Below are 15,232 nucleotides of genomic sequence, written 5' to 3'. Positions count from 1 at the left end.
CTCATTGTCTTCCTCGCCATCACTGCCTTCATCATCACCGCCGACGTCATCCGGATCCGGGGGACAAGATCCGGCTACTGATGAGGGCTGTGATGTCGGCGTCGGTGTCGGCGGAATGATCTCAATGTCCTCCTTATTCCATGGAACTTCAGAAGTGATCGCCCGACCAAGGAACCTGACCCCACCTTTAGTGGGATACTCCATTTCAAATTCTTCGAACTCTGGACGAGCACGATGACACAGTCGGTAGGGATCTGCTCTTGGGTGAACTCCTGGAGAGTATCGAGCGGCGTTAGAACTCCTTCTCCCACGTGCAGCTTCTTCGTACCCCTGCCGAACGGCACCAAGAGTTGGCATCTCATGGTTTCCAGGATGTCATCGATCGGATGCCTTTGGCGATCTTCGATCAATAGCTATCCTTGTGAAGCTTGAGGCAGCTTCAAGCCAGCCCTAAACATCTGTGTCCTGAGCGCCACCATCTTGGGGTCGTTGCTCGTGAACGCGTCCTGTATGGACTTGTTGATCATTTTGGACACGGCTTTATCGTAGCCTTGCTGTACGAGGCCTTCCTTGTACCTCTGCCTTGACCGGTACGTGGCAGCGTCGGTTTGCCACGAATCCACAGTATTCCAGCTCTTCCTCGAGGACACACCACGGACGCGGCCGCGGTGCTCCGGGTTTCCTAGCACCTTGGTCAGCACGTCCACACCCCTACGAACCTCGAAGCCGGGGCTTTCCTTGCATGCAAAGGCTGCAATGAGAGCCTTCTCGACCTCCTCGATCTTCGGGTCATTGTACTTGGTCTTGCCCGCCTTTAGCTTCTTTGGCTTGCGGCCGTAGAGGTAGTCACGCCCCCGGACCTCGATGGTGAAATTTTTGCATTTTGGTCCCTTTTTAAAACATTTTTTACAAAAAGACTCATGTCAAAACTTTTGTTACAAATAAACCATTTTTAAGTGTCTTAGGAAATCACGCCGATGTATGAAGGTCGGCATCGACTGACACGACGCCGAGTCCTTGCCATGTCACCGACGACTCCGGGGCTGGCGCATGGGGCCCAATACGTCGGTGTCGTGTCAGCCAACGCCACAGGCCTAACTTCGGCGCGGTGGGGAGTCACGCCGAGCTCTTGGCACCATCCGGTGCACGGCCCAGGCGGCCCAACAACGCTTCGTGGGCCAAGAGGTCGGCATGCATCAGCTGACGCCGAGACGCTAACCTTGGCGCGGCCCGACTCAACGCCGAGGTTCGGTCAGTTGAGGCCGCGCCGCGGCCCCCTTCTTCCTCCTCCCTCCATTCAGAACCAACAGGTGGCCATTTCCCACTCCCTCTCTCTTCCCACGAACCCTAAATCCTAAATCCATCTCTTGGGAGGACAGATCGAGGGTTTTGACGTTTTGCCAAGGTACTCTTCTTTCCCCTCTTTCATTTCATCCATTTAGATTCGGTTGTTTGTGTTTTTTTTGAACTTGGCATTATAGGTTTGGTTCATGTTCATGTCATTCGTGCAATGTATGGTGGTTCAAATGATTGAATGATCCAAATGTATGGTTGTTGTTGTTGTATATGTTCTGGTTTATAATCATTGAGTTAAATTTTGTGTTTGTTGGGATTCAAATTTGCTTAGGGTTTGTAATGAAAAGCTTATTTGGGAGGTATGGTGATTTAGTGTTAGTAGCTTTACATTCGTTGCAAGGTACTTTGGATTGATTTTTTTCTACGTAATGTTAGGATGCCAAGGCATGGTAAAGCTCGTATTCCAAGGTAATCCCAATGTTTATTCATTATTTGTGCAACAAATAGAAAACCCTAGGTTTAGGTTTGGTTCTCCGTTAATATGACTAAATTCTTTCAATTGTAGCTATGATCGCCAGAGGGCAAATCCCTACGACCTAAAGCCTCTCCCTGAAGGTGTTCCTCGACCCATGTGCTTTTGTGGTGATCCTTGCAAGGTAGACATCTCTGAAGATGAGAAAACATATAGACAGAGGTACTGGATGTGTCCCAATTATGCATGGGAACCTACAAAGCAACAGCGCTGTGCATCGATTGTGAGGAATTTTTATTGTGTGTTAATTAATTTTCTTGTGATATTAAGTATTGCTTATTTATTTGTTTTGTAACAATTTGTTTTTCTTGCAGACCGTTCCACCACTGTGTGACTTTGAGCAGTGGATTGACACTGAGATCAAGGAGTCGGACAAGCAGCATCTAGAAGGCCTGAAGGAGTGGGATGCAGAGGTTAAGGAGAGGTTTGAGCAGAGACATAGACAGGAGGCTATAGAAAAGGAGCATAAGGAAGAGGATGAAAGGAGGCGTGTTGCTGCGTACAGGGCGGAGAGGGAGAAGAAGCTTGAGCGTGTGCGCCGAGCGAAGGCAACGATGAAGGAGAATCCCGATGCCCAAAGAAAGGGAAAGTGGCCTCGTTGCACTCAGTAGGTATTTGGTTTATTCATGAGCGATGTCGTGTAGCCCTGGACTTTTTTTACTATGTTGCAATGCACTCTGCTTTTATTTCAGATGAACTTATTCCCTGGACTTTTTTTATTATGTTGTAATGCACTATGCTTTTATTTCAGATGGTCTTATGCCCTGTACTTCGTTAACTATCCTAGGACTGTAGTGCTACTGTTTGTATCACTGAAAAGGCTACTTGTGCTGTTGCAGTCACTGAAAGGGTTACAAGTACTATTGCAGTCAATGAAAAGTCTATTTGAAAACTAACTGAAAAGCCTAGATTCGTTTAGTGTTGTATCCGTATACGCAATGAATTAATATCAGAGTGATGTACTGCATTTAGATGAAGTGACAAAACACAGGTGTAGCCTTTTCAGATGAAATGACCAGTCATGGTTGTAGGCTTTTCAGATGAAGCATCTAGCCTTTGTAGATTCAATAAATGAGTACGCACACAAGTTTTTTGTCAAGTAGCATTCATGGTGAACCTGCCTTCATCTCTATATATAGTGCTCCATGTCTTGCTCCACATCCACACAACTTGTTTTCTGGTTTAGTTTTAGCAAATGTCGAGTGGAGGTTCCTCGAGTGGAAAGGGTTTCGGCGGAGGGAGAGGAAAGGGGGTGAGGAAGGGACCTCCGATTGTGTGGGAGGGTTCTCTGGGTCCTTATTCTTTTGAAGAACCAATAGAGGAATTTTCTTTGTAGAGGAAGAGTGACTTCACCCGTGAGAGACGTCTTAGATCATATGACAAGCGCATTGAAGATTGGCCAAAATGCCGCCACGGTTTGGATTGCGTTGTGCAGATGTACAACGACTGTGATGGTGGAGGCCGTCGTTTCTTCAGATGCCCGCGAGGATTTGTATTTCCTTTGAACTCTCTCCTTTTTTAGATTTGCATTTGGTTTGTAGTAGTACTTATTGGTAGATGGGTTTTCAGGATTCAAGCTGTCCAGATAACTGTGGCTTCACTAGATGGGTTGACCCTCCTATCTATCCCCATCAATAGTACATCACATATCTACAGGGACGCATCTTTGACCTAGAGTATGGCCCTAGAAGTGGTAACAGGGACAAGTTGGACGATGACAACAGCAATGATGCAGAGGAGGCACTATGCAATAATTCGTACTGCCAGTGCCCATACCATAAGAAGCACGGGCCTTTTGTCTAAGTAGTTCAGGACATTTTCTCTTATTGTGGCCCGTCTTATGGCAACTAGAGCAACGGCTCTTTTGGGTGTCCTCTACAAAATGTGTCCCAACTTTACTTATGGTTGATCTACCTTTCGTGGCTCGGTCCATGTCCATCCTGAACCGCTTCCGCCACCTAGGTCCTCTACTCTTCTAGAGTAAACCAAGATCAGCCACATACTTGGGGCCATCATAAGTAGGCCATTGACTCTCGTCAAGAAATGGCTCGAACTGAGGATTCCAGGTGCTCATTAGGTTCCTCAAAGAGAACTCCGCGGCCATACAGGGAGGGACCTCAGCGTCAACACGTCTAAGGCGACAAGCTGTAATCATGTGGGAGCAAGGCCTATGGTATATGGTCGGTTTTCCACACGTACACTTGTTCTCATTGATCACTACTTTATGTTTTCGAGCACCCCGGTCTTCACCACCAATGTTAGTTCCACCACCCTCTAGAATCTCATATCCATGGTTGATCAGATCGAAACATGAACCCTTCTATCGTTTAGACTTTTTCTTTGAGAAAGCTAGTTCCTGAGATGCTAAAAGTGGCCAAGCTTTGCCTGCTGTCCATAGAGACCTCGCATGATTCTTCCTCGAAACGAACCAAGCATTCAACTTGTAGAAGGTGAATGAGGGAATAGCAGTCACAAGCAGACCACGACAACCTCTTAGAAGGCTATTGAACATCTCTGCCATGTTACTAGTCATGAAGCCCCATCTCCAACCTCCGGTGTCATATGCAAGTGACCACTTATCCTTCGACGCCATCAACTCGCTCAAGAATTGCCTGCCATCAACATTTGTGGCTAACTTCAAGGCATCTAGCTTGTCTTTGAATAATTGAACCTCTTGCTGCCTGCAAACCTCCTCAAATAATTTGAAGTTGTCCTTTGTGTGATCACGCCTTATAAGATTCTGACCAAGGTGTCTGGTGCACCACCGGTGATGTATTTGGCCGTAACCAGGAATCTCTTGTTCTACGGCATTCAGAATGCCAGCATGCCTATCGAATATCACACAAACATCATGTTCCAGACCGATTACCACTTGTCTTACTAGCCTGAGAAACCAACACCAACTATCCGTGTCCTCCTTCTGAACAATCACAAAGGCCAATGGCACAAGCTGGTCTTCTGCATCTGTCCCAATACAAACAAGCATTGTGCCTTCAAATTTCCCTGTAAGAAAGGTCCCGTCAATTGAGACGACGGGCCTGCAATGCTTGAATGCTTCGATGCTCTGCCCGAATGCCCAAAAGGCCCTTCCAAATACCTGGCTACCATTCCTTGTTTCACCCTCCTTAGGTAAATACTCAAAGTGCATCCCAGGATTTACAGCTCTCATTGTGTTCAACATTACAGGGAGGCGCTCATAAGCTTCTTCCCAATTTCCAAATATTATTTCTAGTGCACGCTGCTTTGCCCTCCATGCTTTTCCATACTTGACATAGTAATTGTACTGTTGGAAGATGATCTCAACCAACGCGACACCGTAATGGTTGGCATATGCTTCACCACGGGGCATAACTGCCTTGCAATGAACCTAGAATTGAGCTGTAGATGGTTCTCTTCTGCCTCAGCAGTGGCACAAACATGTGGTTGCTTCATTGAGGTAATCTTCCATTTGCCTGCCTTCGTTTTCCTAGCACATACTCTCCAACCACACTATTGTTCTTCACAAGCAACAGTGTACCTCTTCTCCTTGAATGAATTGATGACCCTAAAAGGTCGATTGTGTACAATGGAGTACTCTTGCAACCATGTTTTCAACTCATCCATGGTAGCAAACAATATGTCCTTTTGTATGATGAGGCAACCGCTAACATCAGTCACTGTTGTATCGACGACCCAACATCTATGACACCTTCAAACTGAACATGCACGTCTCCTTCATTCCAGCCTAACTTAACCTTCACTCGCTCCACTAACTGGGTCAAAGATGGTGTTTTAGAAAAAATCAACAACTCCTCACACATGTCTAGAAATTCCAAACTATCATCTCTTGTCCTAATAATACGGCCTCCATGATGCAACCTCACTAATTTATCCATCTACAGCCATCACACAAGTAGTGTCACACATCAATATATCATGCGAGTTTCAATCCAATAAGTAGAAACTAAAATATATCATTTCATCTTTTTCAACCCAACAACATAATCATTTCTAGTCATAAAAAATTGAAATCTAATGACCAACAAATAACTAAAATACATACTAACCCTAATGACCAACAAATAACTAACCCTAATGACACCTACAATAAACAAAGAACCCTAATGACAAAAATAACTAGAAACCAAACTAACCTAACATGTTCAGTACATAAAACAGTTAAACAACAATGCACTCAATCAACCTAAGCCATACATTTTGCAAATGCAAATACACATATACCAAAACACCATACACCCATGATTCCACATGATTAGAGATAATGCAAGTACATCTACGCGGATAGATTGGAGGAGGGGAGGGACCATTACCTCGAGGAAGCTTCGGGAGACAAGATCCAGGCACCTAGAGTCGCATTTGGGGGTTAGGGTTTCATGGGGGCCATGGGGGGAGACGAACATAGAGCCTCGGCGGCGCTTTCATAATGGAGGGAGGAAGAAGAAGGGGGCCGCGGCGCGGCTTCAAGAGTCTAGACCTCGACGTTGAGTCGGGCCGCGCCGAGTCTAGTGGCTCGGCGTTAAGTGACCCCGCGCCGAGCTATTGGGCGATGAAGCTTTGTTGGGCTGCACACCGGATGGTGCCAATAGCTCGGCGTGGAGTCCCACCGCGCCGAGGTTGGGCCTGTGGCGTTGGCTGACACAACGCCGACGTGTCAGACCCCATGCGCCATCGTGTCGCCGTCGACCGGGGTCGTCCGTGACATGGCAAGACCTCGGCATCGTATCAGTCGACGCCGACCCTCATACCTTGGCGTCATGTTCTAAGATGCCTAAAAAATGGTCTATTTCCAGCAAACGTTTTGGCATAGGTCTTTTTGTAAAAAATGTTTTCAAAAGGGACCAAAATGCAAAAATTGCACCCTCAGCTTGAGCCCTTTCTTTTGCCCGCCACCTCGGCCTCTTACCAGCATACCCAGTCATTCCCATACAGTGAGGGTGCATGTTCATCTTATTGAGCGCTTTGAACCGCTCGCTCTTAGCCTTTGCTTCATCGCTTTGCTTCTGTCTAACAAAAACTTCCCAGTCTTCAGCCAAGATCATATTGTATTTGATCAAGGGTGACTTCCCTGTCTTCACGAAGTCTTTGTTCAGCATGTACTTGAAGGTTCAAAGTGCCCTTCCTGCCACGTGCATGACCCACTCCCTGCACTTAGCCATATTGGCATCCTCGGGATAAGTGAAGTGGTTCAGCATCTCTTGCCAGACATCTTCCTTCAGGTCTTCTGGGACATCCGACCAGTTCTCATAAGTGATCTTCACCTTCTCCCTCACTAAATAGGAGCACTGGTTGCTAAACTTCCTGAGGACCGTCGTTGGCAGCAACGGCTCTCCCTGTGGCCCCACCGTGAGGATCACGTGGATATCACTGTGCTTCTTGTGCCTCCCGTATTCCCCCCTTCTCCGAATGGGCTTGTCACCCGTAGTTTTGTTTGAAGAGGTCACTGTGGAGGGAGGGGGGCTTCTGGCTGCCCTTCTTGTTCTTCGTCGAAATCCAAACTCCGAGGCACTAGTGGTATTGAACCTCCCTAGCTCACAGACCGGTCACTTTCTGCTTCGTCCTCTGGGTTGAAGTTTGGATCTACCTCCTCCTCTGTACGACGCTTCTTTTCCCTCAGGGTCACACTAACTTCGCTCTTGTAACTTGTTGATGAAGAACTGGGGGTAGGGTCGCGCCATTCAAGTTCAGGCAATGGTTGTGGTTCTTGCGCCATTGGAATCTACGGAGAATAGAGTACATATTATGGACATTTCATATGTATGGACACAATTATATAAGATAAGAACGAAACGAAGCTATCGAATAAAAAAACATGGGAATATATAGTTGGCTCATATTTGCCCCAAAGTCATCACATTGCTTGTAAACTAGTTGCTTGTATTTGGTATACGAGCCATCCTAGTTTAGCAGCTTAATTACAAGTACGGGGGGCATTCGATCATCATCGCCGATGCCTCAGCTTAAAGGGTTTACATCATTGCATATATGCCACTGCCTCAGCTCTTGTTTTAAAAGTTCATCATTGCATATATATATGCCACATAGATGGAGTCAAAATCAAGTGACTTAGTCAAAATCAAGTGTAGTCAAAATCAAATAGTAGAGTGTAGTAGCAGATAGAGTATAGTAGTAGCAGTAGGGTGTAGTAGTAGAGTATAGTAGCAGCTAGTAGTAGCAGCCAGTAGTATAGAAAATAGTAGTAGTAGCAGATAGTAGTAGAGTATAGTAGTAGTAGTAGTAGTAGTCATATATAGGTACAGAGAGTAGAGATAGTGGTAGTGTAGTTGTACTAGTTGTAGTAGTGGTAGAGAGTAGAGAGTAGAGATAGTTAGTAGAGAAGTGTAGTAGTTGTAGAGTAGTGGAGCAGCCAACAGTGTGTACAACAGCAGTAGAGTAGTGTAGTAGTAGTTGTAGAGCCCACAATAGGAGACACCAAACAAAGCATATGTGCCACAAAAAATCAAAATAGGACATGGGAGTACAGTAGCAGTAGAGTGTAGTACAGCAGTAGCAGTAGTAGTATAGTAGTGGAGCATCCAGCAAGTACAAGTAGTATAGTAGTAGCAGATAGTAGTAGAGTATAGTAGTAGCAAATAGTAGTAGAGTATAGTAGTAGCAGATAGCAGTAGAGTGGCAGCAGCAAGTATCCTCCTAGATTCAGAGATAACAGTAGTACAAATCATAGGCACCGGAAAAAGCCAACCCCTTCTCTTCCCTTCCTGCTGTCTAAAACTGAGCACCCACTCAAAGAGTAGTACAAATTAAAAGGAGCAGATCCAACATAGGACATGGGTGTGCACATGTATGCCTGATAATTTAGTACTCACAAATAGGCAGTGGCATCATATATATCTAGTGCTCAGTTAACAAGAATCGCATCATAGGCAACATTTAGTATTTTTTCTTCCAAATTCATCTCAACATGTGCCATCATAGGCAGTGGCATCAAGTGCTCAATAAACAAAATTGCATCATAGGCAGCAATAGTTGGCATTGCTCAGGAAAACTCAAATCGGAGAAGAACATCCATAGTTGGCATTGCTCCATAGGAGGGATTAGAGGAGCAATTGGCACATTACCAGGGTGGTCTCCTTGGGGCTCGGCTGCGGTGCTGGCGGCGCTAGGGTTAGGCCGCCGTAGAGGACGGCGCGGGGCCGCAGATGACTGTGGGGACGGAGAGGCGGACGGAGACGGGGATGGGAGATGGGGGAGGATAGCACACCGGCGCGGGGACGCGGACGGAGGTACACGGTGCCCACGCAGAGAGCACACCGGCCCTGGAGGATGAGGACGGCGACAGTTGCAGCGAATGGCGATGGCGACGGTGGAGGATGGGCCTAGTGTTCCGGCCTGTGTTCCCGTTGATGTCCAAAGGCACCACGGCGCGGGTGCGTGTGCACGGAAGGAGGACGAGGGCACCACGGCGCGGAGGGCAGGGGCGACGATGGAGATGCACGGCGGCGGCAATGGCGCGGCGGTGTGGTGGTTTTTGGGCAGCCCTTCGGGGTTGTTTTTGAACTGACAAAGGACTTAGCCGATTTGGGGGAGGTGGTGGAGTATATATAGGGCATCATTAACCGCAGCGGGCCTCTTAGTACGCCCGTCACGGTTAACATTTACCGCGGCGGGCTTCTTAGGACGCCCGTCATGGTTAATATTTACCGTGGCGGGCTTCTTAGAACGCCCGTCATGGTTAATATGTACCGTGGCGGGCCTCTTAGAGCGCCCGTCATGGTTAATAATTTTCAATCTGAAATCTTATTTTCCCCTTTTTCAATCTGGAATCTTATTTTTCCCTTAGGTAGAGCAGTATATATACTAGATAGTTAGCTATAGAGGAGTATGTATAGTAGTAGTAGATAGTAGTATAGTTTGGAGTAGTAGTAGTAGAGTAGTACATAGTTGGAGGAGTAGAGTAGTAGTAGAGTAGTAGTTGGAGGAGTAGAGTAGTAGTAGAGTCGTAGTTGGAGGAGTAGTTAGCTATAGAGGAGTATATATATATACAAGCTTGTTTCATTTGTTTGAACATAGATCACATAATATGAAAAAGAAAAAAACAACACAACAAAATATATGATGCATACATATGGTTCCATGATATTAATAATAAGTTACAACTTGTCTTGAATGGAGTCCACTACAATATTACAACTTGTCTTATAGATATGGTTGGCATACATATCATTTTGGTGCAGGCACTTTCACGGTCCTCTTTTGACCGTCGGTGCGGGCCCAGGGCATCATCCTTGTCTTGTTGAATCGGTCCTCGATGGCCTTGATCTTCTTTGGATGATCGGTAAAAAGATGGAGCTCTTTGTAGTTGTTGTATTGTTCGGGGCTCTGGACCCCATCAGCTCCCATGACCCATTGCTTTCCTGACACAACCACGTGCCTTTTAGGTTCCTCTGGATAGACATAGTAGGCTACTTGTGCGACATCGGTTGCTACTACCCATGGATCATCTTTGTAGCCAATACTATGGAGGTCCACGGTGGTTAGTCCATAACTGTCAACTGCAACAGCCTTTGGATTGACCCACTGGCACCGGAAGACGGTTATGCGTAGGTCTTGGCCATAGTCAAGTTCCTATATTTCTTCGACCTGCCCAAAATATGACATCCTCTGGCCCGTGGACTCGTCGATGCCTTCGTATCGAACACCGTAGTTCTGTGCAGCACTCTTCTTGTCCTTCTCTTTCATGTGGAGCCTGTACCCCTTCACGTCATAGCCTTGCCATGTGGTGATTTGGGTGGACGGGCCTTTCACAAGCTTCTTAATTGTCTCCAAATCTTCCTCTGATCCTTTAAGGGGTATGTCCTGCTCTTTGAGCCACCCTATGAAGCTATTCTTGTGATGGTTCTGGACCCAGTGCTCCGTGACCTACCCATCATGTGCTGCGTAGATCTCCTCCAGGTGCTTTTCGACGTATTTCTCCATGCTCACTAACTGATGAAGGATGCTGTAGTGAGCTTGTTGCACCGTTTCGTTTGGTACATCGGTGCGTACTTTTCAGCCGGTGCACCCCATCCCCGAGGTTCTATCTTCGTGGTGATGGATAGGCAACCCAATCACCCTCCCATCTCTTATGTATCTCATACACCAGTTCACGACCTCTTCCGTTGTGTATGCCTCGATCATAGAGCCCTCCGGGTAAGCGCGGTTATGGACGTATCTATTGAGGGTGGACATGAAACGCTCATACGTCCACATCTGGTGTAGGTACATGGGGCCTAGTTGCTGGATTTGATCAACCATGTGCATCATCAGGTGTGGCATAATATCAAAGTAAGATGGTGGAAAGCACATCTCGAGCTGGCAAAGGGTCTCCGCGATGAACTCCTTCAGGGCAGGTAGCTCAGCCTTATCAATGACCTTCTGGGTGATGTGGTTAAAGAAGTATGACATCCGTGTGATGACCATCTTCACGTACTCTGGATGGATAACCCTGATCACAATTGGTAGGAACACCGTCAGCATGATATGGCAGTCGTGTGAGTTGTAGCCGGTCATTGTGAGGTCTTTCATTGAGACCAGGCTCTTGATGTTGGAAGAGAAACCGGTCGGCACCTTGATACCCCTAATCAATTTGCAGAAAGTCATCCTCTCGTCTTGTGTTAGGTTGCAGGCCGCGCCCGGGATATCGACTTTACCATTTTGAGCCAGTATCGGGTGAAGGTTCGGCCTAATGCCCTGATTGACAAGATCCAACCGTGACTTGAGACCATCCTTCGTCTTCCCCTTGATGTCCAGCAGGACACCAATCGTGCTTTCGAAGACATTTTTCTCTAAGTGCATATAGTCGATGGCATGGGGTGTATTCAGTGTTTTCCAGTATGAAAGGTACTTGAAGAAAATTGACTTCTTCTTGAAAGGAACGGCGGCGGGGACTTCCTCCATCTTGTCCCGCTTTCGCTTCCTTGTCTGTTTTGTTGTCCCTGCCTCTTCCGGTACCTTCTTCTTCTTTCCGAACTCCACCCGATCCATGTCCTTGACCATCTGATAGACCTTTTCCCCCTAACTAGTATGCGCCAGTTGATCACGCTGTGGCTCGTCCTGATTGTCAAAGTATTTATTCATAATACTCCTTCTATACCTATGATTTCTAACAAGGAACCGTCTGTGCCTCATGTACACCATCTTATTGTATCCCTTAAGGTAAGTGTAGCAGGTCCCGTCGATGCAAATTACGCAGCCGGTCTTCCCTTTGATCTGCCCTGACAGCGAGAAGAGACCGGGGTAATCCATGATGGTGACAAAGATGATTGCTTTTAGGGTGAACTTCTCCTTACTGTATGCATCCACCATCTGGACCCCAACATCAAATAGTATCTTCATTTCCTCCATCAACGGCTCCAGGAACACATCTATATCGTTGCCGGACTGCTTCGGTCCAGAGATAAGCATGGTCAGCATAAGGTACCTGCGCTTTTGACACAGATGGGGAGGTAGGTTGTACATGGTGAGGACGATGGGCCAAGTGCTGTGCGAGCTACGAAGCTCACTGAACGGGTTCATCCCGTCAGTACTTAGCGCAAACCTTACATGCCTTGGCTCCTTGCCAAACTTCGGGTAGGCCACGTCGAAATCCTTCCACTGCTTGCCATCAGATGGGTGCCACAGCATGCCATCATCTTTCCGGCGGTCAGCTGATGCATGCCAGGACATCAGCTTGGCATCCTTCGGGTTCTCGAATATTGCACGCAGGCGATCGGTCACGGGCAGGTACCACACCGAAAGTGCTGGACTTTTCTTGTGCGTGTAACCCTCTTCTTCCTCGTCCTGCTGAGCCAAGATCTACTTGGTCGCATTGCTCTTCTTGGCCCCCTTCTTCTTCGGACCACCCCGCAAGCCTCCCTCATCTTCCGCATCCACGCGACAACCAGCATTTTTCTTGTACCGACTAAAGCCGCAGTGCAGACAACTAGTCAAATTCTCGTACTCCTTGCCATGATATAGGATGCAGTGGTTAGGGCATGCATCAAACTTTCTAAGCTCCATCGCCACTAGCCGGATCAGCTTCTTCGCTCAATAAGTATTGGCGGGCACCTTGTTAGCCGTTGGGTACGTGGTAGCAAGGTAGCTTAATAGCTCATTGAAGCTAGTGTTAGACCAACCATGCTGAGCCTTCAACATCAACATATGGAGGTTAAAATGGAGAGCCATGCACTCCTTCGGACAACCGCCCCCATCCTTATAGAGAGGATCAACTGCCGCCTGCTTCATTTCTCTAAAATTCTCCAACCACTTCGGACTACCAAACACAACGCCGTCTTCATCGATGTGTTTGACTAAATCCTCAACAAGATGCACATCCTTGGGCCCACTCACAGTTGCCTCCTGACCATCACCACCGCTAGCGTCTTCGTCGGCCAAGTCTTGGATTATATCCTCAACCGTGATGTAATCACGAGAACCATTGTCACTGCCGGCTGGCGCAGCTGCTGAAGATGATGATCCGGGTGCTCCTACATGATCGTCTTGATTCACTAGTATAGCTGCCGGCATCGGCGTCGATGCGCTCACTCCAGATGTACCGCCACTCGTATCTACTCTTTCACCGTGAAGAGTCCAGACCGTGTAATCCTTCACAAAACCATACATAATCAAATGAGATTGCACAATGGGATCTGAGTAGGCTTTTAGGTTCTTGCAGTGAGAACACGAACATATGGTTGCAATCCGCTTCAATCTCTCACGGTGCCTTTTTGTAACAGTAATAAACTTCCTCACTTCATCCAGGTACCGTGGATCATTCACTCTATCCAACCCGTACATCCATTCGGACCTGTCAATCATACTTGCCAACCTTACACACATAAGCAACAAATAAAGAGAAATTATTAGAAAAGAGAAAAAACCTTCATCCATAGTGTAGTACACACATAGATCCAATAGCCTAAATGATGGAAAAGTGAGAGAAAGAGGATATGGGAGGAGAGAGAAGGGTGGGAAGAGAACCATTCTCCATACTCAAGCCTTTATCCATACAAAAATTTCATCCATACACAAGATTTTCTATTCCCACCATGAATGGATCTAGATCTAGATCTAGATCTAGAACTTGAGAAAAAAGAGAAAAAAGAGAGAGAAGGGTGGGGAGAGAGCCTTTATGTACCTCTTGTGTTGTCCTCCTTCCCCAAATCTAAGGCCTAAACATCAATTTAAAAAGTTTGTCAAATTTTAGGGCAAAGCCTCCTCCCCCAAGTGTTGGAAGAAGAAGATCCATGGGAAAGAAGAGGGGGCTGGCTGTTGGTTAAATAGGGAAGGATTAACCATGGCGGGCCTTTGCAAGTTGCCCGTCACGGTTAATGGATTAACCATGACGAGCATGTTGCATGTGCCCACCACGGTTAAAGGTTATTAACCGTGACGGGCATGTTAGGTAGCCTGCCACGGTTAATGCATTAACCGTGACGGGCGCCAAGGTGCCCGGGTGGCCAGGCCGGCCACCCAATAACCGTGACGGCCACGTCTTGTGCCCGTCACGGTTAATACTAGGGGGTGTCACGCAAAATGAATCCTGTAGTAGTGGAGTTATATATTAGGATTGGTGTCATTAAAATTCCGTGCATCCGAGAAATTAGTATTCATCTTTTTTGGGATATGCCATTATTGCAATTATGTTGCTTCATGAAATACGTCCTCTACTCCTTTTTTTGAAACATGTTCTCTATCTAGGTGCGGCCCTGGCCTAGCGCTATAGGGCGACGATGAGGTGGCCATGTCGTATCAATCCTTCCTCCATCGATAGAGCCCGAGATGCCTGTAGTGGTGTCGGTGTTTTGGACCGGCGGGCCCTCAACCAACTAGTGAATATGTACTGCGTGTTCCCTAGTCCCGGATGGTGATGCAAAGAGACACAAGGTTTTATACTAGTTCAGGCAATGGATGCCCTACATCCAGTTTGCGAGTGTGTGTTCTTAAATTCCTTGCACCGAGGTGCTCGTAGTACGGGTTTACAAGCACGGCGAGAGAGAGGGGTAGCCCCAGGTCTCTACGTGGGGCGGTGTGGATTGCTTGAGATGTTGATCTCTAGCAATGTGGGAGCGTGTGTGTTACATAATGTCGTTTGTCACTTGCACAGGCGTGAGTACTCTGCTGGTCCCGTGTGTGGATCCCCTAGAGGCGGCCTAGTCGCTCCCTTTTATAGCCGAAGGGAGGTACAGGAGGTACATGTATTCTGCTATGTGGCGTTATGGGAGTAGAGGCGGTACGGCCGAGCCTAGTGGCTTGACACTGTGGTGACGTGGTCGGTGGAGCGGTCTTGTCAAAGCCATGCAGCTCGTCACTGTGGCGAGGTGGTCGGTGGAGCGGTCTTGTCCCCGGTGCACTGGAGTGATGCGCTAGTCATGTCCTATCCCGTGCGTTGCGGGAGCTTCCATGACGGTAGCAGTGCCTTTCTCCTAT

General features: G+C 47.3%; 1 pseudogene; it reads right to left on the bottom strand.

Moving 5' to 3' along the window:
• Nucleotides 1-413: 413 nt before the first annotated feature.
• LOC136510263 (uncharacterized) lies at nt 414-13,600 on the bottom strand (annotated as a pseudogene).
• Nucleotides 13,601-15,232: the final 1,632 nt, after the last annotated feature.

Source organism: Miscanthus floridulus, chromosome 16, assembly GCF_019320115.1.
Source record: "Miscanthus floridulus cultivar M001 chromosome 16, ASM1932011v1, whole genome shotgun sequence".
NCBI lineage: Eukaryota > Viridiplantae > Streptophyta > Magnoliopsida > Poales > Poaceae > Miscanthus > Miscanthus floridulus.
The sequence above is the reverse complement of the archived record's forward strand: the minus strand, read 5'-3'. Positions and strand labels throughout refer to the sequence as shown.